Raw genomic sequence first — 27,451 nt, 5'->3', positions numbered from 1 at the left:
TCCATCGGTAAACATGCTCCATCAACCAAGTATCTGAGCGGCACTCGAGTCAAAGACAAGTCTTGCTCTGAAGCTGTTCACAGAAAGCAGTTCAAACGTATTGAGCATTAAGATTTGTCAGGCACCGGGCTAAGTACCAAGTCTAAACATGGATGATTAAAACAGGCTAAGTCTTAAGAACTTAAAATCTAGCTCTTGTATAAATCCTTTACTTCCTGCATATACTTCATTCTTTACTGTAAGTGATGGTTTTAGAAGGTTTTATTGCATTGATTTCCTTTTAAAAAAATACTTTTAGTGTAATCAGAGCTACCATTTGATGAAGTCCTGTTATGTTATATATGTGTTACATACACCATCTCTAATCCTCCCCAAAACCCTGTGAGGAAAGTGTGATTATCTCCAATTTACAGATGAGAACAAGGAGGTCTAAAGGAGGTAAGTAAATTCCTGAGGATCAAGGGGCAGAGCCGTTCGGAACTCCAGCCTGCCATCTGTCTGTCTTCCACTGTTTTCTCCCTCAAGGCTTCTCTCTGCATCTTCATGTCCCTGCCTCCTACAGGTAACGGCCTCCTGCTCTCACCGCTTCTCAGTCTGACCCAGTTCATCCTTCCCCGCTGGCCCACACCACTGTGTCTGGTCTGCTCTCGGGTCAGTGTCCGCCCTGGTCCAGTCAGTTGTGCAGGAGGGCTCATGAGGTTCAAATAATGCCACCTGAAGTTGGCCTCCACAGCAGTGGCCACTGGAGGCAGAAGTCCCCTCAGAATAGGATGCGAGCATTAGTGAAGGTGACTAGCCTTAAACAGTACGGAACACGCCACCCAAAATATGCCACTCTGGCATAAGGATTACTCTGAGCTAAAGATAACCGAGAAGAAGCCGACCCAAGAAGAGCTCTCTGCCCACCCCGACTTGCTTATAAGCAGGACATAAACTCGTTAGGGTGTCCCCCCTTCCCCTCTGTACTAGGAAGGACAGAAGTTAATCACCAGAGACGACTCTAGACCCTTACCTGCCCGAGACAACAGCAGTGGAATCGGCAGAACAAACTCTGCCAGTGAGCCCTTGTCTTCCTGAGGGCCCTCATGTGTTTGCCTCCCCACAGTTTGCCCCTTGAGAAGCTCAGTTGTCTTCCTGTTTCTTGTCACCTTTCTACACAGTTATCATTCTCTAGTTGAGATGCTGTATAAGCCCAAGTTCTAAGCACCTGCTTTGAGTCACTCACCAGTGAGTGCTCCCAGTATGCATGAGGCACACACATTAATAAGCTTCTGTTTGTTTTCCTCTCGTTAGTCTGTCTTGTTGATATGATTTGCAGGCCCCACGATGAACCTAAGATGGATAGAGGAAAAACTTTTCCCTCCCCTCCAGCAGACGCACCTGAATGGTATGCTTTTACCAATTTAGCAGCTAATATGACCTCACTGAGGACGGCCCAGAGTCCTCCCGTACAGGTGAGAGGGCTAGCCAACGTCTGAATTAGATGCAGTATTGAAAAAAGACAACCCAAATGTCAAAAAGAGAATGATTAAGCAATCATAGTACATAACTTGTAATATTATATAATCATCAAGAGCTTTATGTCCAAAAAAATGTAATAACCTGGGGAAATGCCCAAAATATACTAAGTGGGAAAAAAAGGATTAAGTTTCTAAATATATCATATTTTAAAGGAACATAATGTGCATTTCTAAATGATGAGAAGGAAATATGAAGTTAAAACTGAAGAGAGGGGGAAAAAATACATGAAGTGCCCTGGAAAGTGCCAATCAAAGGAGTTCTAGAAACAGGAAAGGAAGGCAAAAATAAAGTGTATGTGTATGTATGTATATATATATATATCCACTTCTCTGCATCTGTGTTGGAGGAGAGGATTCAGACCCGACCAGGAGGCAGACGATCCCAGAGCAGACAGGCGCATCTTAGGTTCTCACATTCTGGTAAAAATATTGGATAACAGAGTTAGCTCCCTTTGTCGGGATCGTACAAAGCCTACTTGGATGCAGAAGCTCCCCAGGCTCTGGCACAGGGAGGGCGATGCGTTCCCAGTTTGTCTGTCTTCTTGAGAACACGCCCCCGTCTTGCTGGAATACTAGGCTGCTGTCTGGTTCACAAAGCAGCCCCTGTTTGGACAAAGTGAGCCGGTTACCTCATGCCCCTCCGCGTTCAGAGGGAAGCTCCGCACCTTGGGAGCAGAGAAAGCAAAGCCTAGATGTGATCACTCGGCTGCAGCAAAAGGAGCCAAACAGGTTTGACCTGAAACGGCCCACCTACCTTTCCCATCTCCTCCCCCCAGGGAGTTTTGAGATCTTTCTACTAAGGGACCAGCTTTTTGTCTTGGTAACTGACATTTGGCCCCAAGAAAACCGTCCTGGGATCTCACGTACAGCACATGGGGTGTCTCCCAGACACAGCGCCTCGGCCTGTCTGTCCCTGACAGGCACACCCACATACATCTGAGGTGACGGAGGTGGATTTTTGTGGATACGGAGGAAATAAATTCCATAAACAGAAACTGGGAAACCACTGGTTAGATGGAACCAGGGAAGAAAGCAGACCACAAGCTGGATATGAGTCAACAAAGCAACAGAACACACACACACACCCATTGGAGAATGTTCAGTGAAAGCCGCCTTGTTGGTAAGACAATTCTACTTCTTTCTTTGGTCCCCTCTAGTGAAGACACAAGGGGAATACTGTTGTAAAGAGAACCACAATGATAGCGTGAGATGCGGAAAACAAATTCTAAGGAGAGAACGCAGCAAAGCAAAGATGTCTTGTGGAAGTGCAGCAGGAACCAGTAAACGTACAAGGACTGACATTTAAAGAAACAGCAAGGGCCAGTGAGACAGGGCCGCTCTGGGGGTGGCTCCACACCGTTCGTTAGCAGAGCCGTAAAGTGCAGCTGTCAAACTTGGCTGTTCCTGTTAAGCGTTCCCAACTTAAGTAGATGAGTCTCTTCATATCTGGGGTAAGCTCTCTCCGTGGGCTCTCCAGAGAGAACAGTGGTTCCTCTGTGCTGCATTAGCCATTCCTGTGCGTCCTTCCTCAGGCTTTTCATGGTCAGCTTCCGTCATCCTCACTGAAACACGCTGAAATGGGAGCTGTTATAGCCCCATTTTACAGATGAGGAAACTGCGGCACAGAATGCTGAAGCATCTCTGCCACGGTCTTGCTGCTAGAAGTGTCAGTGGAAGATTCTGAACCCAGCAGACCGGACTCCTTTCCAGGAGACACCTCTACAGCTCACCCCTCGGCCTTCCTTTTCTGAGTTTATGATGATACCTCTGTCTACCTAGGAGCTTGCAGTAATCACTTTGAATATCACAGAGGAGTCTACATTCAAAACCCTTTCTTCCTTCCAGCTTCCAACCAGCTTCCTGAAACATCTTGGAATCCATAAAAAAGTGCTTTCCACAAGATGTCTGCTCATCACAAGACTCTCTCAGAACGGATTAAGATTTAGTAATAAGAACTACGTGCATTTGTGAACAGTTTTCTAAGTACTTACTTTCTTATAGATGTTGTCACTTCTAGCAAAGTCCTGAAAGCATGTCAAGGCCAGAAGGGTTCTTCCCATCCTAGAGGTGGGAGGATTCAGGTGACTTGTCCAAGGAACACAGCGAACACGTGACAGAACCAGGACTGGAACCGTGTTCAGTGAGCGGTCCGCAGGTGATGGAGCGCTGGGAGGCAGGACAAGTCCTCGTCCTCTAGGATCTCTGCCGTCACAGACGTGGTCATTCATAGCCCATGACAGGTCTTCAGTAGTGTTGAAAGATTTTGGTAGCAGGAAGAATTTTAAAGTGCTGCTGCAAAACTGGAGCAGTGTCTGCGTCCTGCCTAGAAGCTGGAATGAGACCTTTATTCCGTTCTAGGAGGGACCTTTCCTGAGTCCTTTCTGTCCATTGTTCTCTGGAAAGAAGCAATCCAAATGCACACATTTTGGACTGGGATGGGATGCTCGGTGCTGTTTAATAATGTAATGCAGTTATTAACTTGTCTTTCAATGATGTAAAAGTGGAGGGTCTTTGTTTCTAGCAGACAGCTGGTTTTGTTTTCATTGTTAGGGGATGTCTGCTTCCTTTACCTGAAGGTGGTGGAGGTGAGGCAGTAGAAAAGGAGGAACTGAGCCCCAGAAACACGGGGGCAGATGGGCACAGAGAACAGATGGCCCAAGGGGACCTCAACTGCAGGGTGTGGCCAGTGCATGCCCCCAACAGTGACAGTAGATAATGCAGCCTTAAGTTTCCCTTTTCTGCAAAATATTCCCTTGTGTCTGGGAGCTTCTAACCTTGAAGAAGTCGGTGCAACATGACAGCCTTGCCTTCCATCCAGCCTCTGGGAAATAAGAGACAGGGCTCTGTTCATGGTGTGAGAGGGGAAGAGATGAGGGTAAGGGGAGCTGCATGGGGAAGTTAGGAGGTGAGTGACCAAGGAGCCGAGAAGCTTGGGGGTGGGGAAGGAGGTGAGAAGTGACATCCAGCACTCGCACCCCTCCCCACCCCAAAGGCTGCTTGGCAATAGCTGGGGAGGAGCATGGACTCCCCAACAAGCAGGGGGAGCTTCAGCAGCCTGTGCAGGTTTTCTTTCACCATCACTTGCACGCCTAAGTGTGTGCGCGGACACCCCCACATCTCCCCGGCCACACACACCTGAGCGCAATGGAAAGCTGGAGGGCCTGGGACCGAGTTGGGTTACTTTTGTTGAAGGAATGAACTTCCATATGTCCTGAATCTTAGAAGGCTGACATGGAAAACCAAAAAATGATACCGCCTCACACTAAAACTGTCTCTGTGGAAGATGGGGGGGCGGTGATGGATAGTAAGTTAGGGGAAATGAAACCACAGAAGTAACAGAACTGCAACTTTGAGAAGAGTGATTCATGTGAGTCCCATGGAAACGTGTGCCTTTCTGCAAATACAATTTCGTCCCCTCTTGCTGATTTTAGACACTTGTAAAGGGCCGAGGGCTACAGCCTAGACAGATCGTTGTTCCAGCCAGAATTTAGATTCTGTCTGCACGCATTTTTATAAAGAATACAGTAGGTATCTTAATCACCCAAAACAGCCTTTAATTTTTTGCATTTCTGAAACAGTCCTATTTCTAGCTCTAATATAACCTACTGTCTATTTTTTTTTTAACCTACTGTCTAGTAAAAGAAATAAAGCATTAGTACACTATACACCTAGTCTTAATGAGTATTTAGATGTTCTGGAAAAACCATCAGCAATAAAACAATAATAATGTAAATATTTAAGTGGCAATAATTAGATTCGGCATTAAGATGATCCCCACCCTTATTTTAGTCACTGTTAGGCTTCAGAGTCTACAAAAAGGTTGGTGCTCCGAAGGTAGTCTTCACATTCTAAAAAGACCCAGTTTTCCTCACAGCGCATTATTTAATACCCTGAAATTGCTTTTGGTGAGACTGTTTTTGAGGAATGAATGTAGTTCTGTTACTTCTAATGTGATAACGATAACTCCTGGGAATATTTTAATGTGTGAAAAAATTTAACTCAAATAAAAATCATCCATTGAAGTAAAATATATCAATAATATGATTCTAATGCAGATTCAAGATTTTAAAAATTAGGTTTCCTTTAAGAGAAATTTTACCATCTTTTTAGGATACTGTGTATTTGTGTAAGCTAATGCTGAGAATTTTTAGCTAACAATACCTTTATTCATCAGAAAGTGGTTGAAATAGAGCCCTTATAGAGAAGGAAACCCAATTAAGATGGTGTTATTGGTTGAATTGTGTCACCCCAAAAAGATATGTTGAAGTCTTAACTCCCAAGACCTCGGAATGTGACCTTATTTGGAAAGAGGGTCATTGAAAATATAATTAGTTAAGATGAGGTCATACTAGAGCAGGGGGCCCCTAATCCATTAAGACTAATATCCTTATGAGAAGACAGCCATGTGAACACACACACAGAGAACACCATGTGACCCCAGGAGTGGAGCCTGGAGTGATGCAGCGCAAGCCGAGGAGCCCCAGGGATTGCCTGTGACACCAGGAGCAAAGAAAAGGCATGGAGCAGATTCTCTCTGGGAGACTGACAGTGTGTGGCCCTGCCAACACCTTGTTTCAGACGTCTGGCCTCCAGAAGCGAGACAATGCATTTCTGTGGCCTTAAGTCACCCAGCTGTGTGCTCTGTTATAGTAGCCCTAGAAAACAGGTGGGAATGCATGACCCCCCTATTTTGCAGGACAATGAAGTGCAAAGAGCACAAAGTTTGGGGTTCAGCCCAGGTGGAAATTAACCCTGACCCAGCCAATTCCTTCTTGTCTGCCTTTATGCAAGGTAATTACTTTAGTCTGTTTTCTCAGCATTATGATAGAAATAATACCTTCAGAAGGTTGTTGGGGGCATTGATTATTAAATATATGAAAGTTATGAGGCACATAGACTCTCAAATGCTAGTTTGCATCTGTTACATGTGAGCACATTTAAGTGGCCCATTAATATTCAGTCACTTGGGTGTTATTGTTTATATGCTTTTTCCATTGTTCCTGTGGACATGGGCTTGGTCTCATGTTTATTTCATGTGTTTGATACCAAGCAGGACCCTATAGGGTCCTCCCCGGTACAAATCTTTCCCTGTTCTCCTTTTCTTGTTTGTAGGAAATAGGCTTCATTCAGCCTCCTTGACCTTCCCTGAGTCCCAAAGGGCAGATTCAAACAGTTGGTAATCTGGGAAGGGAGGGAGTGCAGCAACAAGAGAGGAGCAGTCAAACCACAGTGCAGCCTCAGGGCAGGGTCCTGGTTCCTCCTCAAGGAATATACATAACAATATATTTAAGTTCTTCTGCAGGAACTAAGGCCCCCCAACCCCTGCCTCTTTAAGACTGAGGAGAATTTTCAGAGATCGTTTTTGGTGGGGAACCCTGGGCCCACTAGATTGCCGGCATTCTGATTAAAAGCAACTTTCCTTCTGTTACCAAAGCTATCGCCCCCAGGGATCATACCCTTGCCCCTCCCTCGAATAGAAACCAATTACCCTTATTCGAGTCTCAGGAGGCAGCTGCAAAAAAGAAGAAACAAGAACTGGTTAGAACCAGCGAAGCCCAAGATGGTGGAGGATTTGACTTGAGCCTCATTATATGCTCATTGTAATGCATTAGCATGCTAAGTGGCAGGCCCACCAGCGCCATGACAGTTGATGGTTGCCATGACAATAACTGGAAAAGCCCAGACAAGGATTGAAAAGCTTGTACAAGAACTGATTGGTTCTATCACACCTGGAAGGAGGACACAGTGGCAGAAACCTCCCATAAAAGCCCACGTGGCCCCACTCAGGCTGGAGCTGTCTCTCCTGGCCTTCCTGGCTGGCGGCTCCCTGCTTGAGTGCTTCCCTTCCTGCTCGAGCACTTCTTTCTTTCTCTCCGCTCGAGCACCTTCCTTCCTTTTCCTCTTTTGAGAAATGAAGCCATTTTCACTGTCTCTCTGCCTCAGCTGTGAATTCTTTCTAGGTGGCAGGCAAGAACCCTCCTTATGTGGGATCCCCATTCTAAGGGGGAGTCTTCCATCCACTAACATGTTTATGAAAAATTAACATCTCTTTCTTTTCAATGATAATCTTCTTTTACAACAGTTAATTTCTAGGGACCTGGGTTTAGTCACACTTTTGACAGTAATGATTTTTAAAAAGGAATTTTTCACAATTAATGGAAAATAGACCACTTCTCCTGTTATATGCTCCACAGTTTTGTTCGGCCGTGGACACTGCAGTCTGAAGAACGCTCAGGAAAGGGAGCGTCCCACGTGGCAGGTGTGGGGTGAACACTCCCAGGCAGAGGCAGAGGTTGTTCCTCTACTTACTTCTTGCATGTGTTTAAGAAATTTTTCTTTTTGAGAAATAGAAAGATGGTGTTCTTTCAGAGAGTATTAAAATTGACTTACCCAACCTAACGACTCAGTTTCAAAATCCGAGTTATATATGTCTTACTAAAAGGGGATAAAACTTCTGGTTCAAGATGGAGGAAGGACATGTTTATATGATCTTCTTCCTGAGACCCCACTGAAATGATAGTAAAGAAACAAAAAGGTATAACCCAGGAGCAATCAAGAGATGAGGAAGAGGCCCTCAGTGATCTATAAGTCTCAAAAAATTTCTGGAAGACAGAGAAGGAAGTGGAAACTGGAGAAACACACCCAGGGGCAATCCCAGCCTGAAGGGTGGTGGAGAGGCCATGGCTTAGAAGGAAGCCAGTCTGCCTGCAGAATCCAACAAGCAGGAACCCAGAAAATTCACTTCCTGTGTATCTTTCCTTAGGAAGTCACTTGGCGCTATGCTCAGCAAGACAAAGGGATAAACCAGGAGAAAGACACTGGCATCCAGGAAATGGTTTCAAATGAGGTGAGTAATTAGGGGAGTCTTCGGGTGACAGCCTTGCAGCAGACCCGGCCAGCCAGCAAGAGACGCTCAGAGGATGCCATCTGGGGGAAAAAGGGAAGGGGTCATGTATTCTTCAATCTCATACTAACTTTGAGATTTTAGGATAATATAACGAGGCCAGCAATGCACAAATAAAAAGAAAGAAAGACAAAAAGGCACCTTATCTGTTAAGATGATTTGGTTGCAAACAGGAAAAACAATTCGCTGTGGCCTGAAGAATAAGAAATTTTTTATCTGACATAACAAGGGTCCCAGAGGCAGGGAAGCTTCGAGGCTGACTTAATTCCATGGTTCTGGGTCTTCATCAACACATAAGTCCTTTCCATCTTTCTCTCTGCCGTCTTTACTTTGTAAGCTTTGTCTAAAGGCTGGCTCCCCTCACGGTAGCAAGATGCCCCACTGCGCTTTCAGGTTTCACATCCAGCATGACACAACCCTGAAGAAGATCCTGTGTCTCTCTGGGAGAGAGGAAAACCCCGGAAGCCCTCAGCAGACACCCCCTGACTGGCTGAAACTGTCATTTGCACCTCCAAACAACTGCTGGGAAGGAGGGTGGAACCAGAGACTATTAATTGCCCCCTTTATATTCACTCTCTTCTTTTCTCCCCCGAATTTTATCTGGATATATAATCACCAAGCTGGAAGCCTCCTTTCCCAGCTTCCCTAGCACCTGGGTATAGCCATGTGACTAAGTTCTGGCCATCGGGATGTGACTGGAGATGATGCGGCCATTTCTGGATCATTCCTTTGAAAGAAGTGAGCTCTCCACCGTCTCAGGTCCTCCACTCTGCTAGCCTGAAGGTTTGGTGGTACTGAGTCAGCCCCAAACACAAAGATGAGGGCAGTTACCAAGGGATGACAACAGTAAGAACGAACCTGGGACCCAAGGCATTCCCATGAAGCTGAGCCGTACTCCCCACTTACACTCCTACTAGTTTTGAATTTTATGTCACGGGGAAATAAACTTTTGTCCATTTATCTTGATCACAATTAAAACACCAGAGCAATATACTAATTACCACAATGGCCATGCTTCACTGAGACCAGTGGTTCTCAAAGTACTGGCCCCATTACGGCAGAATCAGCATTACCTGGAAGTCTGTTGGAAATACAAATTCTTGGGCTTCACCCCAGACTGACTGAGTCAGAATAGCTGTGAGTGTAGCCCAGCAGTCTGGTCTAGCAAGCCTTCCAGGTCACTCTGATGCATGCCCAAGTTTGAGAAGCACTGACTAGCCCACGCTGGATCCACTTTCTCTGAAGATGGAGCTGGCCCCCTCTGGAAGTTTATGGCCACATAGAGAAGGAAAGAAAAAAAAAAATCAGGGTCCTGTTAGGTTGCTGGGTGAGGTGGAAGGAGATAATGTCAACAGGGATGTAAGAAATGAAGATGCTAGTTGAAAGTTATAAATGTAACAAGAGAGGAACTCAAAATAGGAACAGAACTCTGTTGGGAGAAGAGGCGAGGGCGGGGGGTCAGCCAGCTCAGTCCTCATCTTTCTTAGGAGAAAGTCAACAGATAATGTCAGAAAATACTACATCAAGAAATAGCAACATTAGCATGTTATTTAAAGACTTGAGGCCATCACCATCAGGAAAAAAAAAAAAAAGACTAAAATAGTTGAAAGGAATTTTCCCTCTTCGAGTGGGACTGCTTTTCATTATTAGCTTTTCTCTACTATGCGGGTTTTTGGGTTTTTTTTAAACTTAGGGGATGTATTCCTACAATGAAATCTTTCAAGGTTATATTTTCAGAGCAGGATATACATGTCGGATGGGGTCCTCCTACAAAGAGTTCCTTTGTAAAACTGCTTTGTCCAGGAGTGGGGTCCCCGGAATGGTGCAGAGCTCCAGTAAGACGTGTCTTTGGAGGCAGCTTTAAAAATGGTTGGATGGGGTTGGGCTCTGACAAAAGGCCTCTCTTCATCGGCATAATCCTCTGGACAGCTGTCTGAGCACGTGTGGTCTGCTGGCAGCCAGGCTGCTGTCGCCTTTGGTAGAATCCCCTCTCCCGCCTGCCCAGCTCGGTCGCTGGGATGCGCGCACGCGACGGGTAAGGATGCTTTCCCCAGGGAGTCGTCCTCCTTGGCCTCTCAGTTCTGACTGGGTAGCTCAGGGATCGCCTAACGGAAAGTCATAATACTTCAGCCATCAATTGGCCCCAGAGCAGTGTCCAGACAGTAACGGTCATGTCCTGTGAGATCAGTTAAGCTGCATCTGCCTTTAAGTTTAGCTGGCATGTTTCCTCTTACCATATTGTCATTTTTGTGATTTACTCTGTGCCCAGAATCACTTGTCCCACAAGTTGGTGACAGGCTGTCTGTTTTCAACACCAAGTGATCATGGCTGGAAATGGGGGAGGGGGTGGTGGTCTGGGTGTAGCCTGCGCAGGGCAGTGGTTTCAGACTATGTTCGGTGGAGCCCTAGGGTGCTGCCCAGACACCTGGTGGAGGCGATCCAGGTGGAGACAGGGAGGGTCCAGGACTCTGGATCCCACCTCACCCCCACTGGAACCAGAGTGCTAATCCTATCCTGTCTTATATTTGGGGAGGGGGAGAAAGTTCCAGAAATAACTCCCTGAAAACCACTGGTGTTATGAAATAAACACTGGGCTAAGTAATAACTCAGAAGGCCTGGGTGTGCTCATTACTTTTCTCATCTAGCGGACACCTCTGCAACCTTGCACAGTCATGCACTTCTCTGATTCAGTTTCTTCACTTACGAAGTGGAGCTAATGGTATCTTGTTCCTTATATCACAAGATTAACTTCGAATCAGACTAAAAATGTACAATCTAGATTATTCTAAAAACACAAAGGATTATTACCTAGAATAGGGGAGGGTACAGTCTCAGAAGAGTTAAAATGTGATGTGGTGTTAAATCCTGATGGAGAACCACACAGACGTTTTTATAGATAGGCCAGAAAAGCTCTGGCCACTCTGGGAAACACTGTTCTCTGCCACAGCCAGTGTGCGACCTCATTGCTGCCCCAAAAGAAAACCCACCTAACCGTCCACTCCCTCACCTCCGGCTCCACTGTGTCCCCGCAGTGACCTCAGGGGAAAGGCAGGCTTCGCCCCTCCTCTTCCTGCCCGAAGGAACCTCCCCCTTCATCACATCCTCTTTCTTCTCGAGGTGACTCCTGCCCTTGCCCCGGCGTAGAAAGAGTTCAGGAAGCACAAACTGACTTATCGTAAGGAAGCACACCAAGAATCATTCAAAAACATTTTATCAGCTGCAAGGGGCAAAGAAGTCTCTCGGACAACGATGATTTGCCTCAGCTGGGAAAGGCCAGGGTCAGGTGGAAGAGACCGGCCTTCGCGGAGGGAACCAGGGTCCGCGTTGTAGCATCGGGTCCGCAGATGTGGGAGGAGCCCCGGTCTGGAAGGACCCAGGTAGGAGAGGGGCGTGGCCTCGACCCGCAGTCTGCATCCCCGGCGTCCAGCAGGGATCTGGCTTGTTAGGGTCTCAGTGCTATGTTGAGGGGAATGGACTCATTTTGGCCTTTTCCAGTGACTCCGCCTTTGACCTGATCATGCTTCCTTGCCCAAGTCTGCTGATAATACCTAAAACCTACCTTACAAGGATTTTTCGAGTATGAAAAAGAAAATGTATGGAATGTCCCTTGGTGAACTCAGAAACATAGGGGATAAAAAGATTTCTAGTTCTTCAGTATACCCAGGTATTAATACTGTAGGAATGATCAAAAAGGAATGTTCATTTTCTCATTGGCATGCTTTAGATTAGAAAAAATAGGAATTTTTCTTTTTTTCACGAAATCAATACAACTCTTTTCATGTTGAAAGAAGAAAATGTAGCCTGTGGACATTTTATTCTCCTTGACCTGGCTCTTCTGCAGTAAAGTTTGCTGATTACTGCCCTAAAGTCATCTTGTTTGCCACTCATTCCTCCTAAGAGATTAGTTTAGCATCATTAGGTAAAGTTCTTTCCCCAAACTGGAATTTGATTGGAATTGTTAAACCTGACATCTTTATTTTTTCCTTTTTTTCTGCTTTTAAAAGAAATTACTTTAAAAAAATTTATACAATTTTGAAGGTTAAACTATTCATTCACAGTTATTACAGAATATTGTCTATATTCTCTGCATTGTTCATTACATCCTTGGGCCTGTCTTACACTCAGTAGCTTGTACCTCTCACTCCTCCACCCCTATATTGCCCCCACTCCACTGGTAACCACTAGTTTGTTCTCTATATCTGTGAGTCTGCTTCTTTTTTTTTTTTTATTATATTCACTACTTTGTTGTATTTTTTGATTCCACATATAAGTGGTATCATATAGTATTTGTCTTTCTCTGATTTATTTTACTTAGCATAATGGCGTCCAAGTCCATTCATGTTGCTGCAAATGGCAAAATTTCATTCTTCTTTATGACTGAGTAGTATTCCTTTGTATGTATGTACTACACCTTCTTTATCCATTCATCTCTTGATGCACATTTATGTTGCTTCCATGTCTTGGCAATTATAAATAATGCTGCTATGAACATCGGGAGCGCATTTATCTTTCTGAATTATTGTTTGTGTTTTTTTCAGATATATACCTAGAAGTGGAATTGCTGGATCATATGGCAGTTCTGGTTTTAGTTTTTTGAGAAACCTCCATACTGTTTTCCGTAGTGGCTGCACCAATTTACATTCCTGCCAACAGTGTACCAGGTTCCTTTTTCTCCACATCCTCACCAACATTTGTTATTTGTGTTCTTTTTGAGGGTGACCATTCTGACAAGTGTGAGGTGATCTCACTGTGGTTTTGATTTGCATGTCCCTGATGATTAGCGATGCTGAGCATCTTTTCATTAGCCTGTTGGCCATCTGCAGTTCCTCTTTGGAAAAATGAAATCTGATGTCTTTATAATACTGAGACTTACCATTCAGGAAGATGGTAGTTTCATTCACTTATTCAAGTTGTTTTTCTTTGAGTACATTTTGGAGTTCTCGTCATAGAGTCTAGTATCTTTTTTATTAAGGTTATTAAATTCTTATGAGGGTTTTTTTCCTACTGCCAAGTGAGACTTCCCTTCATTGTATTTTATCTATTTATAGGTGATATACAGGAAAGTTACTGATTTTTAAAAATTTGTTCCATAACTACCATAATACAAATAATAATAGGTAGTGAAATTATAGCAGTACTGACAGTTGCCAGATGGCAGTCACTGTCCTGTGTGTTTATATATTTTCCCACTGACTCTTCATAATAACCCTATAAGTTAATTAACCTTATTATCCTAATTTAAAGATGAAAAAACTGAAGTTCAGAGAGAATGAGTGATTGTCCAAGGTCACACAGTTCATTACTGAGCACTTATTAATTTTCTTGTATTTTCTAGATGCACAATCAAATCATTTATACAAAATGATCTTTTAATCTACTCCTTTCCAAGGGTTATGCCTATTTTTGTTTCATGTTGCACTGAACTAGTCATAATTATAGTAAAATATTAAATAGCAGTTACTGTCTCTTAAACATTCCCGAACCCACATACCCTCAGCGGACGTGAGCATGTGGCGCTGTCGGCACCGGCAGTAACCACAGCAATAATCTCCGGCGTTTACTGTGCCCCGAGACGGTCTGAGTGTAGAATCAATGCTCTCAGCCACATGAGTAACTCAGGAACTACTCTAGCCTGTTGTGGCATGTTCCATACCACTCTGGCGTGATCCACATGCTTCAGATCTTCTTCACCGCCTCCCCGAAATTTCCTGGCTTTGTAGCCAGCCTTCATCTCGAAGTCTGGCCCCAATTTGGTTGATGATTCTGTTCACCCTGGATCTTATCTGGTGCTTCCTTATGACTCTGCTTCCAATAATGGCCTCTTGGCTCTACAAGGAAATTTAAAAGAAGAGGTGGCTCATTTCTGTGTCCCCTTTAGGCCTCAGGACCCTGTCCTAGTTAAGCTCACAGATTTACCAACATACCCCATTGAAGTCTCTCCCAACTTCCTTTAAAATGTCTTTAAAAACAAAGAAAATGAGCAACTGGCAAGTGTTTATGTTAATTAAAACCCCACAATACCTAATGTCAGACAGGCTAAGGAGGAATCGGTGCCCTTCTACACGACACTTCTATTTTCTTTCTAAAAGGCAGTTTGATGACACATGTAAAACACCATAGAATTTTGCATGTTCCTTGACCCCAAAATCTCACTTGTTGGAATTTATCCTAAGTAAATCATCATGGATGAACATTTATTTCATCATCATGGATGAATAGAAATTTCAGTATTATTTACAGTGGTTAAAAATTTGTAGCAATTTAGATGTCCAACAGTGTTCGGTTTGTTAAATAAATTATACTACATCCAGAGGAATATTTCATAATATGGAAAAGTTCATAAATACACTGTTAGGTGAAATAGTGTATCACAACTCAAAATGTAGAGTATATATATGTGCCTAATTTTTAAAAAGTAGAGTATAGTCCCGTTTTTGTTATATATAGATATACCCATTTCTATATAACCATGTGACTATAAATCTTTCTATCACTGTAGAAATCTCCACAGAAAACAGAAATACGTATCCCCAGATAGCCACCTCTTTATAGTGTAGTTTTGAAGAAATATGGTGTGTTTCTTCTTTTTGCTCATGGTTGTCTGAGTTTTCCACAATTGACATATATTACTTTTAAAATAGAAAAAAAAAAATTGTTATTCTTAAAAGCTTTTTGTTATTTAGGTTATAGGCAAAGAGACACAAAATATAAGGCTCAAATAAGAGATTTTTTTCATCTCTCAAAACCATCCAGAGGCGGACGGTCCAGTGTTACCATGACCCTGGATTCCACAGCGTGATTTAGGGGTCTCGATTTCTTTCTCCCTGTGCTGCTAGTGTTTAGGTGGTTGTCCTTTCCGCATGCCAGCTGGCCAACCTCCACATCCACGTTCGAGCCCACAGGAGAGTCCAGACCAAGTAGATTTGTCTTTAAGGAGAGTGCTTGGAAGTTGCACACTTCATTTCCACTCATCATGGGCTTCATCCTAGTCGCATGACCACATGCATCTGCAGAGCAGGCTTTGATCTGTAGTTCCCAGAGCTCAGCCACATATCCATGTTCAGCTAAAATTTGGGGTGAAGGGATTCTTGCTAAAAGGAAGGAGGAATGAAGAGTGGGGATCAATTAATAGACTCTTTCTCCAGATATTATAAACCTACAAGAGTGAAAATACTGTGATGCTGGTACAAGAATAAATAAATAATGGAGTAGACTAGGAAAACTGGAAACCTGCTCAAATTCATATAAGAGTTAAGCATGTAAAAAAAGGAAGCTTTTCAAATTAGGGTGCGTGAAGAATGAATTATTCAATCAGTGATGTTGAGAACTGGATAACCATTTGGGAAAAACAAAGTTAGATTAAATAACAAAATATATTCCAGATGTCTTAAAGTGCTATAGGGGAAGCACCAGCGAAAACGGCTGTCAGGCTGTATGCCTTCTGTTTCAGCTGGTTCCCCGTTCCACCGATCTCTGTACCTTACTGAGGCTGATTGCCTCTTCATCGGCCTTCAGCCAGAACCGCAAATTATAACACCACATGCTGAGGGCCATGCTTGTATTAGGTCAAGAGAGTGCTTTCTATTTTGTTTTTTTGTTTCTTTGGTTTTTGTATCCTTTGTTATGAAGTGGTCTTCTTTATGTTGATCTTATGTGTTGCTAAATAGAATGCATAAAACTAATGATCCAAATAATATCTTCTGATTCCCATCCTGGACTACCTACCGTAGATGTGTATCTGATTGTGTTTTCTGCAAATAGGCAAATGACTTGAATAGGTATTTCTTTGAAGATGCTACACAAATGGCCAACCAACATATGAAAAGATGCTCAACATCACTAATCATTAAAGAAATGCAAATCAAAATCATGATGAGATATTACCTTATAGCACATCCTACCCATTGATTGTAAGAAGGTTACTATTAAAAAAAAAAAGTTTCGGCAAGGATGTGGAGAAATTGGAACCTTTGCGCACTGTTTAGTGGAAATGTTAAATGGTGCTTACTATGGGAAACAGCACAGTGGTTCCTCAGAAAATAATAAAAATAGTACTACCATGTGATCCAGCAATCCCACTTCTGAGACAAATACTGTATGATTCCACTTATATAAGATATCTAAAGTAGTCATGTTCATAGAAACAGGAAGTAGAATGTGGTTACCAGGGGCTGGGAGGAGAGGGAAATGCAGAGCTGCTGTTTAATGGGTACAGAGTTTCAGTTTTGCAAGATGAAAAGAGGTCTGGAGACTGTTTGCACAACAGTGTTAATGTGCTTACCACTAGACTGTACACTTCAAATTGTTAAGATGGTAAATTTTACATTATATGTTTTTTGCCACCGTTGAAAGTTAAAAAACAAAAAGTCTCATCACAGTGTTTGTGCTTTCAGAATCACCGATAGGGATTTCTTGTACCTGAGCTATCCAACGTGGTAGCCACTAGCCACACGTGGCCATGGAGAACTTGAAATGTGACCAGTCTTAACTGAGATGTGCTATAATTTAAAAAAATACACACTAGTGTTCAAAGACCTAGTACAAAAGTTTTTTTAATTTAATAATTTTATATTGAATACACGTTGAACGATAATATTTTGAATCTATTAGGTTAAGTAATATATATTATTAAAATTAATTTCACTTGTCTCCTTTTCCTTTTCCTTATTTTGAAGGAGGCCACTAAACTTGGCAAAGATTTTGGAGCTATCCAACCAGAAATTTAAAATAACTATGAATAATATGCTAAGAGATCTAATGCAGAAAGTAGACAACAGGCAAGAACAGATGGGGAATATAAGCAGAGAGATGGAAGCTCTAAGAAAGAATCAAAAGGAAATGGTAGAAATCAAAAGCACCATCGCAAAAGTGCTTGAGAAAAGTCTGAATGTTTGTGTATGTTGGCTGCTTTTTCTGCCTTTAGCTAAGTTCTGTGAGAGATGAGTCTAGGCAAGAGTTAGCCAGTTTGAAAGCAGGGTGGAATGGAATACATTTCCATTAAGGAGGTTTTGGAAAGTCTTTCTTGAGTGTTCTTTACCTGACAATGGGAGTCAGACAGATTAATAAAGTTTGGTTACTTTCCAACCAAAGCCTGTTACTTCACATGGCCTCAGGGTACCCATCTTAGTATTTCAAGCGTGGGTTTGTGCCATGTACCAGCCAGTGAATAAAAGAGGTTCCTCGGGCTTAAGAAGTTTTCCCAGACAAGATGTATGGCTGTGGTTACTTGACCAAGGAACTGAATAGAAGGAAATATACCGGAAACATACTAAGAATCCTTCAAGATCCTGTGATTCTTTAACCCCTAATGCAGTCCCCAAGGTCCTCACAACCGATCCTACGTGAGATCATACACTTCAGTACCACACTCCAGAGATGTGGTTACAGTGGATAATTGTTGGAAGAACCTTCCAGAGGCAAAGCCAAAGGCCACAGAGGGTAATGAACGAGGAGATTCCTTGGCAGAGCCAAGGTCTAATGGAGAAACACACTTCACTGCCGGGATAGGGAGCCTTTCATCTCAGCGGGTGTTACGTCCTTGCAGTGGTCTGAGGACTGCTGTTTCCCTCTCCTTGCTTTTTTGAAAGAGTGTTTTTGTGATCCTGTTCCTTATTTACCACTATGTTTTTGGTGGGTGGAGGTTGGAAGGACAGATAACTTGTTTTTCAGGAGATGCTCACTTGAAAGAGTCACAGGTGGTCCTGATGGAGGGAAATGCATGTAACTTAGAGGTCCTAAACTTTGAACTGAATGCAGTGGCCAGGTGAAACTTTGTGTTGTTTCGCGTGAGCAGGGGAAAGTGTGTTTTATATGTAGGAAGAAGGGTGAGCGTAAATATTTGAGTGACCAGGGGGTGGACTGTAGTTGAGACTGCCAGATGCTTCTTTGTTTGCATTCTCCCTCTTCCTCTGGCAACAGAATTACCTGAATTTTAGATCAACACATGGCCATTCAGCCAAAGGCTGTATTTCTCAGCCTCCTTAGCATCTGGGCTTGACCAGGTAACTTGGTATTAGCTAACGGGATGTGAGGAGAAATCGTATATACCATATATTCTTGGGCTATTAAGAGACATAGACATGCCTCCCCTTGTTCCCTTCTCACTTCTCAGTGGCCAAGAGGTTGATAGGGAGTAGGAGCTGTAGCAGCCTTCTTGGGTGGCAAGGGAGCGGCCACGGTGGAGCAGTGAAGTAGCCTGGAGGGCTCATGTTCAGACCGTGACACAGAAATAAAATTTTTTCATGTTAATTTGGGTCTTTGTTAGAGCAACTCAAGCTCATAACCTAATTTATCCAGGTTTACGATGAAGTGTACTATCTCACTGTATTATAACAATTTTTCTTAATTGTGATTCTTTTTATTGTAAGTAGCTAATTAGTGATAAGAACAGTATCAGTGAATAATAACAAGTAACAAGTCTTGACTGTAATCCAAAGGCTGGAAGTTCAGCCGCGCCTTATAGGATCTAAAATAGGAATTAGAGGAGCCATCAAGAACTGAGGTGTCCTCTCATCTCTGCCTCTGCAAACTGGTTTTCGAGACTTTGATTGGTATATAACCAAATATGATTAAACATATCTCAACTTTTACATCATTACCTAACAGAGACAGACTAGGACCTCAGTCCTAATTTTAGAGTTCCTGGGACAGGGAATCTGGCCCAGTTTTAACTAGGGTCCACTTACTTCAGTCAACCCACAGAATGATATTGGAGGACAAAGTTCTCAGAGAAGACTGATGTCAGCTTCACAGGTACCTTATGGTCATTTAATATATGATTCATTTACATGTCTATCCTCTGTATTATACTTTGGTGCTAAGGCTGTGGAGAAACAGAAACTCCTGTTCATTGCTGGTAGAAATGCAAATTGGTACAACCATTGTGAAGTGGAATTTGGCAACAGCCAACAAAATCATACACGTGTTTGTCTTTGACCACAGCAATTACACTTCTAGGGAGTTGTCCCAGGATACACCTTCAATGGCATGAAAATACATATGCATGAGATTGTTCATTGCAACATTGCTTCTCATTGCAGTTTAAATGCCCAACATAAGAAAGTAATTGAGCTGTAGTATTATCCATATGGTGGAATACTATGGAACTATTTTAAAAAATAATAATTATCTCTATAAACAGATATAGAGTGATTTCCAGAATATATTCTTAAGTGAAAAAAGGGAAATACAAAAAAAAATTAATGGTAGCAGTTCTCAAAATGTGGTCCACACACACCTGGGGGTCCCTGAGATACTTTCAGGTGCTCCATGAGATCAAAACTCTTTTCCAAATAGCACTGAGCCATTATTTGCCTTTTTTCTGAGTGGTGGCATTTGCACTGATGGTGCAGAGCAGTGGGGATAAAACCGCAGGAGCCCCCACAAGTCAAGGCTGCGACAAGTACTCTTTACTGCACGCACTCTTGGTTTTAAGAAAAAAAAGACTTTCCTCTAAGAATATTCTTGATGGGGGGATACAGCTCAAGAGGTAGAGCACATGCTTAGCATGCATGAAGTCCTGGGTTCAATCCCCAGTACCTCCATTAAAAATAATAATAATCAGATGAATAAACTTAATTGCCTCCCCCTGCCAAAAGGAAAAAAAAAATATTCTTGATAAAGCAATGAAAATTAGTAATTTTATCAAACTGGAGTGTGTCTTTACTGTCCCATGTGACTGAATAGTAAGGACACACGAAGCACTTCTGATGTGCCCAGAGGAGAGCGGTGACCTCAAGGAGAGGTATTTCTGCTGTTGTCTGAGTCACAGGCTGAATGGGCCACTTTTCCCTGGGACACCATTTTTACTTGAAAGACCGACTGACAGACATACTTGGTATTTGACAAACATGGGTATTTGACAGTTTTTTTCTCAGATATGAGTGAGGCGGGCCTATCTCTTCAATCAAAGCAAGGATGGTGTGTGTTGCTAATGGTAAAAGTCAAACGTTCAAATCAAAACTAGACTTTTGGAAAAGTTCATCCACTACTGTGGGCTTTTCAAGTGCCTAATATGTAAAGACTTTTCTAATGGGGTCAGAGATGATATTAAACCAAGTAATTTTTGAGACTGCACAGTGAAATGTGGTGACATTTGGAAGATGGTCATACTTCAGTGAACCATTATTTTCCGAATGCACAAAATCCTGCATGGTTAAAGAGACAACCAAAGTATAAAAAAAATTAATGGATTTTAAAGTAACAGAATTTTTTGTGTGTATATATATATATATATAGGTATATATATATATATATATTTTTTTTTATTGAGGGTAGAAGTTATGAATTGGACATCTACCTTGTTCTGAATGTTTATTAATTACAAAGGGAAAAATAACAATTCTTTACTGGAGAAGACCAACAGAGGCCATCTCAATTGAGGAATCAAGTGTAACATTGCCAGTGAGGGGACAAGTGAGCATTGAAATCACTTGCCACCTAATAGGACACCCTGAGAAGAGTATGTTGTCACTTTTGTGATAGACCTGCCCAACTGAAGTAGCTGGAGACAATGCCCACGTGAGGGTCACTCTGTAAAACAACAGGCCTTTTTACCCTTCAAAAATGCCAAGGCCAAGAACGACAAAGAGGCAGCTCCGGATTAAAGGAGACTAGAAACATGTGCTGACAAAATACGGCGTGGGATCCAAGACTGGTTCTTCGTCTAGAAATGTCTGCTTTCTTATGAAGGAAATTATTTGAAAACTAGCAAAATTTGAATCTGGTTGGTATGTTGGGTAATCGCATTCTATCAGTGTTAGTTCCTCATTTTGATATTTGTATTGTGCAAGAGTGTGTCCTTGTTCTTAGGAAACGCACGGCGAGGTGTTTAGGGCTTGAGGGGCAACACATCTGCAACTTGGCAAAAAAGATCACGTGGGAAATGATGTGTGTGTGTATGTAAAATGATGACCCAAATCTGGGGAATCTGGGTGAGAAAGAGTACATGGGATTTCTTTGTACTATTCTTACCACTGAAATTATATTAAAATTTTAAAAATTCCAAAATAAAGGTAAATGAGAAAGTAATGAAGTTCTGACACATGCTATAAGTGGGTGGCGAGGGGGGACCTCGAAGACATTATGCTCAGTGAAATAAGCCAAACTCGGAAGGACAAATATTGTGTGATTCGACTTCCGTTAGGGACCTAGAATGGTCTGGGGTGGATGTAGGTTAGAACATGGATCCAGAGACTCAAGTAAAAGAAAGGAGAACTTCAGTTTCATTATCCCGGAAGAAAGAGTACAAACTCTTTTTGCATGTCCTCTGAAGCTTCTCAGCTTTATTTCTCGGGTTGATAACAGTTGATAACTGGGACAACTGCCCTGTGTGAAGGGGTGGTGGCGGTGGGTGGAGGCATTCTTTCATTTTATTTTTTTTAACATTTTCTTATTGAGTTATAGTCATTTTACAATGTTGTATCAAATTCCAGTGGAGAGCACAATTTTTTAGTTATGCACAAACATACATACATTCATTGTCACATTTTTTTTCCGCTGTGAGCTACCACAAGATCTTGTATATATTTCCCCGTGCTATACAGTATATTCTTGTTTATCTATTAAAAATATGGAACGCTTCATGAATTTGCATGTCCTCCTCGCGCAGGGGCCATGCTCATCTTCTCTGTATCGTTCCAATGTTAGTATATGAGCTGCCGAAGCGAGCACAGGTGGACGATTCTAATCCCACAGCTAATCAGTGACGGGTGAGTGTCAGCTTCCCGTGCCAGTATTTTAAGTGTTTGTTTTGTGGGTATTTCCCACGCCTCACCGGCTTAGACAACCTGTTACCAGATAAGGATTCCTTAACAGTAACTTACTTAAATCTTAACACAACTCAAAGTCCAACAAACAAAATCTATGTTTTTATTTTTATTTTTTTCCGGGACTAAAGTTGACTTTGCATTTTCTGAGCAGAAATGATTTGATTACAGTTTGCAAAACAGTAAGAAGTATTTTGGGGGTAGGTGAGGGAGACTTGGGAAGAGGGAGTGTGTGTTTAAGTTACATGAGAGGAAACTTTCTAAACAGCATCGTTAGTGTGAAGAACGGGTAGGTTATTTTATGAATTGGATTTCAAAGTTATATGGAGGGGCTTGTACTGCAGACTTGGGTGGGGTGTCTTACGAATTCTTGGAGGCTCAAAAAAAATGGCAGAAGGCAAAGATTGTGGTTTCAGAATCATTAATCCATTTGGAAAATGCACTTTGTAATCAGACGAGTAAGAGGTGACAAGTGACTAATCCAACAGAAGTTTGGGTGGGTTTTGCTGTATTCTTTCCTGTAAAAAAAGCTGCTAGGATGAACATATTTTATTAGATGAAGGCAAAGGTACCTAGCTCAGGAAATCTAGACCCCATGTTGGGAACAGTTGGTTTGCTTAGTTTTAAAAAATGAATGGGATTCTTGTGAAGTATAAAATATTTAGGACTAATCACTGATTTGTGATTTCCAATGATGTATAATGTGTCCAAAAATTAGAAAGAGAGAGAGAAAGACAGGAAGAAAGGAAGGAAGGAAGGAAAAGGGGTCAGAGGAGCTACAATGATTCTACTTTTTTCAAAGCTAACAGTCAGAACATTATGTTTTAAAACTTGGGAATAAGGCCTACTTGTTTTTGTTACCATCTGGCTGTTCTGGCTGAAGATAACTCCATACTGGGTGTTTCAAATCTTTTTGAATTGACTCCCCCCTCACCCTATGCCTCTCTTTCTCTCTGTGTCTGTGCGTCTGTCTTCCTGTTTCTGTCTCTGTCTCTGTATCTCTCTCTCTCTCGCATACACACTCACACACACGAGGAAATAATTTGCCTTAAAGTCATTTGTAGCCATCAATTTTTTAAAGTGATGTTTTTCTCTAGTCAGTAAAGTAAAACAATATTTGTAGAGGCCTCAAAGTGAGCTACTGATTTGGTGAACATGTTTCCTGAACAAAAAAAAAAAAAAAAAAAAAAAAAGAGAGAGAAAGAAAAGAAAAGAAAAAAAAATCAGGGCACATAGTCTGACAAGTTCAAATAGGAGAAACTGATACAAATGTTTGAGGGTAGGACTTTCCAAAAGAGAAAGTTTCCCTCAGTTCTTGGTCTAACAGAGGCTAGTAGAATTAAAAGCTTTAAAGCCCCATCTCAAGATAAAGGTAATTGTTCTCTCCGACAAGAAGAAAATGTTTAACCATAGAAACAGAAATAGCTAGAAAGGAAAATACAATAGGGCATAATTCTGGGAGTTCTTTGCGCCTTTAGTAAACAAACCATTTAGTCTAGGGAGGAAGGCGTTACTGACCAGGCAGAGCGTGGACTGAGAGCTGACCCAGACGTGAAGGGGGTGGCCCCGGGCAGACACAGCTGGGGAGCGGGACCTGGGAGGTATCACGCTAGGATCTCCAGTAGATCTATTTACATTTTTACGTCATAAAAAGTAAAAAAACAAAACAAAAACAAACAACAACAACAAAAACTAGACATTCTGGGCAGGACAAAGCCTTTGTTTCTGAGGTCATCTGGCTGTTTTTAAGGTTTTTTAAAAGGAAAATTTATTCCAGGCTCGTAGACGTGTGCGTCAGTTGTTGCCAAGCACAAGAAGGGGAGAGACAGAGGCGGGCTGATTTAGACGTTAATGTCGCCCTGCTAATTCGCTCTGTAAGTGGGTTGCTGAGGCGAGCTTCCAAAATGGGTTGGAAAAATAAAATAAAATATATCTAAGGTTTAAAAATAAAGTATATCCAAGTAGCTTAGAAGTGGATATGTTTTCCTCCCTTTTAAGGCAATATGGGATCATTGTTTTAGCTTTGGCACGACAGCCTGTGGAGGCCTGATGAAACACTCTGGGAGATAACAGATTGTCCGTTGTACAAACATGCCAGTAGAAGAGAGCCTTGACTTAAATGTTCCAGGCCTTTCAGGAGATGTGCTGACTCCATCCATACATTGATAACACTTATTAATTCCTTTTGAGGAAAGCATCTGGCTCTATTTTTACATATATTGGCCAAATTTTCCATAAAAATTACTTGCATCAGAATTAACCTTTCCAGTTTTACAGAAACGGTTAAGCAATTCAATGGTGTAAATGGTTTGACAGCTTTTGATACTATTTCTTGTAAATAGCAGTGAATAATGACCTCCCAGGGTGTCACTGAGGGTAATTCACACTTGCTAATGATTAACCAGCCACAGCTCCTGAACTTCAGAGCCAGCATCCAAAGCCCCCTGGTACAGCTCGTCCTGGTTTAGACCCTGGCTCAGGTGTTCCCAAAAGCTCTTTGAAAATCCCCTCTCATTCAAACCAGAACAAAATCTGTGTCCCATAAATGGGATTGGTGCATGAATTATATCCACAGTTACTGTGGACTGTTAGTTATTAAAATTGATGATGATGGCCTTGTAAGAGATGTGAAAATGTGAAAAGAAGTTCTTCAGAGAGAAGGAAAATAATACAGGCCAGAAACTCAGATCTTCACAGGCAAAGGAAGAACTCAGAAGAAGGAATGTGTGAAAGCAAAATAAAATTGATGATGACCAGTCTAAACTGGGCCCTTGCCTCCTCCAGTTCCATCTTGTACACTTTCTGTTTCTCTCATCTCAGGCTTGCACAAAATAGAAGGAAAACAAAACCTCCTTATCACACATCTGGTTCCCTCCCCACTTCTCTTCCTCCAAAGGTAGCCATTGTTCATGTTTCCTTGAATATCATTCGAAAAATATACAGGCATAAGCATTTTTCTGCAAAAAGGATGATACAACAGTGTTCCATTCCTTGCTTAAAAACAGCTCATCAATATATATTATTAATCTTCCCATACCAGCTCAGCCTGATTTACTTTGTTGTTGTAATGACCACAAAATAAAGTTTTCATGCTATTTTTGGTTCATATTTCTGTTTATTTGGTTTTTTTTTTTTTTTTTTTTGCTAAACTGCCTATCTATAGACTTTTTTTTAAAAACAGGGTTCTTCTTTCCTATGATTTGTATGAGCGCTCCATCAGTTAAGGAAATGGCTTTTATGCCTGACATGTGCTGCCAGTATTTGTTCCTAGTTGTTTTTTTTTTTTTTTTGCATTTGAAAATGTTATGAATTTATCCTCAAATGTAAGTTTTCTAAAAATAGAAAATGCTTATACACATGTATATCTTTTACCGTGTCTCAATTTCATGTCATGATGAGAAAGGCCCTCCCCACTCCAATATCATATCCAGGCCTCCTTCCGAAATGGCTTGTCTCCACCTCAGCACGACTGACCCTTTGGACGGGATGATTTTTCTATGGCGGTCTGTCCTGTGGGCCATAAAGCGTTCAGCAGCATCCCTGGCCTCTATCCACTAGATGCCGGTAGTGTTCCCTCCTCTCCAGCTGTGATCACCAAAAATGTCTCCAGACATTGTCACATATCCCCTGGGAGGCAAAGCTGCCACATACACCCAGGCTGGAGAACCTCTGTTCTGGAACACGCAGAGGTGAGTTTTTAATTACTCTGTCATTTCAATCTTTGATTCAGATGATTCATTTTATTTTTGCTAAAGGAGTGAGAGATCCAGCTTGATTTTTAACTAAAGGTAGTCAGTTGTCCCAATTTAGTTTAGCCCTGATCTGAAAAGTCACCTTGGCCAAAATCTAAATGGCCTTACCATATTCTCAACTGTCTCATTGTTCTTTGTTTCCTCTTTATTTATTCTCAGTACAAAATACTTGCGTTTTAATTTTTACCAACTTGAAAACACACTTTAATATTTGAAGGGGCTTCCTCTGCCCTCCCCCCACCCCCAACACATCTTTCAGAATTTCCCTGGCTGTTGTGAGATGTTTAATTTTGATGAACTCTAGCAATTAAAAAAGAAATCCTGTTGGTATTTTAATAGAAATTGCTTTGAATTTAAAGATTGATTTGGGAAAGATAAACATCTTTATGCTTTCCCTATCGAATCTTGCTGGAAAGGATAAATTATATCTTTTATTTTACTTAAGTCTTCCTTTATGTCCCTCAGTAGGGTTTTAAAGTTTTCTTCATAAAACTTGCACATATTTCTTGTTAATTTTATTCCTAGATATTCATCGTTTTATTGCTTTATAAATAGCTCCTCTACAGCTTTGGGAGGAGGTAATGCTGATAAGTGGAAACATATGGGTGGATTAACCCTTTGATGGAAACAGGAGAAAAGGACTAAATTAAAAACTAGTACAGTATTCTGGAGGTCTTAGTTTTACCTCATAAACATGGTACTTATTCCAAACAATGTATGTAAGTGTGTTTGTGTGTGTGTGTGTGTGTATTTTTTTTAAATCAGGACACATCACCTCTCAGCATTCATTATTGGTCCACCTAACCCTATTCCTTTAGTTCTCTGTCAAATGAACTTCCGGGCTAATACAAAAACAAGCTTGTTCTTACTTACCATTTGAAAAAGAGGAGAAAAAACAGCACAACAGAAAACTTGACAAAGGTGATGGATAGGTAAAAATAAATAAATAAATACACAAAAGCCCCCAAAATGTGCTCACCTTCTCAAAGAAATGTGAACCTTAAAAAAAATTGTCATTTATTTGCCTAAGAGATTGATGAGTATGAAATTGACTGAGAATATGCAGCACTGGTTAGCATGGGTGTAGAGAAGGAGGTTTTCTCATGTACCTTTGGTGGGATTTTGAATAGATGAAATGATTTGGAGGGGGATTTGGCAATATCTGAAAATTCTGAACGTGTGTACCTTTGACCCAGCTAGTCCACCTTCTGAGGACTCCTACAGATACATTCACACAAGCCCCCAAAGACCTGCACACAGCTGACATTGTGCTGAGACCCACTGGTTCTTTCTGCCCAAGTTTACAGTCAGAAAGAGCTCCTTGGCACTGGTTGGTGCCTCTGTTCTATCCGTTGTTAAACACTTCAAATAAGTTGCATTATCTTTTTGTGCTTAGTTACAAATTATACACTATTTAAATGCTTAGCACTAAAGGAACTTACATAAATGAAAAAAAGCAAACTGCAGAATATCATTATCGCTTGGATCATGGACCAGGGGTCAGAACGG

At 41.8% G+C, this 27,451-nt stretch overlaps 1 non-coding gene across 1 annotated transcript; it reads right to left on the bottom strand.

Moving 5' to 3' along the window:
• Positions 1–21,988: 21,988 nt before the first annotated feature.
• Positions 21,989–22,095, bottom strand: LOC123617769 (U6 spliceosomal RNA). Its single transcript, XR_006726014.1, has one exon. It is a non-coding gene; the product is annotated as a U6 spliceosomal RNA (small nuclear RNA).
• Positions 22,096–27,451: the final 5,356 nt, after the last annotated feature.

This window comes from Camelus bactrianus, chromosome 24 (genome assembly GCF_048773025.1).
Source record: "Camelus bactrianus isolate YW-2024 breed Bactrian camel chromosome 24, ASM4877302v1, whole genome shotgun sequence".
NCBI lineage: Eukaryota > Metazoa > Chordata > Mammalia > Artiodactyla > Camelidae > Camelus > Camelus bactrianus.
Note: the sequence above shows the minus strand (reverse complement) of the source record. Positions and strands in the feature narration are given on the sequence as shown.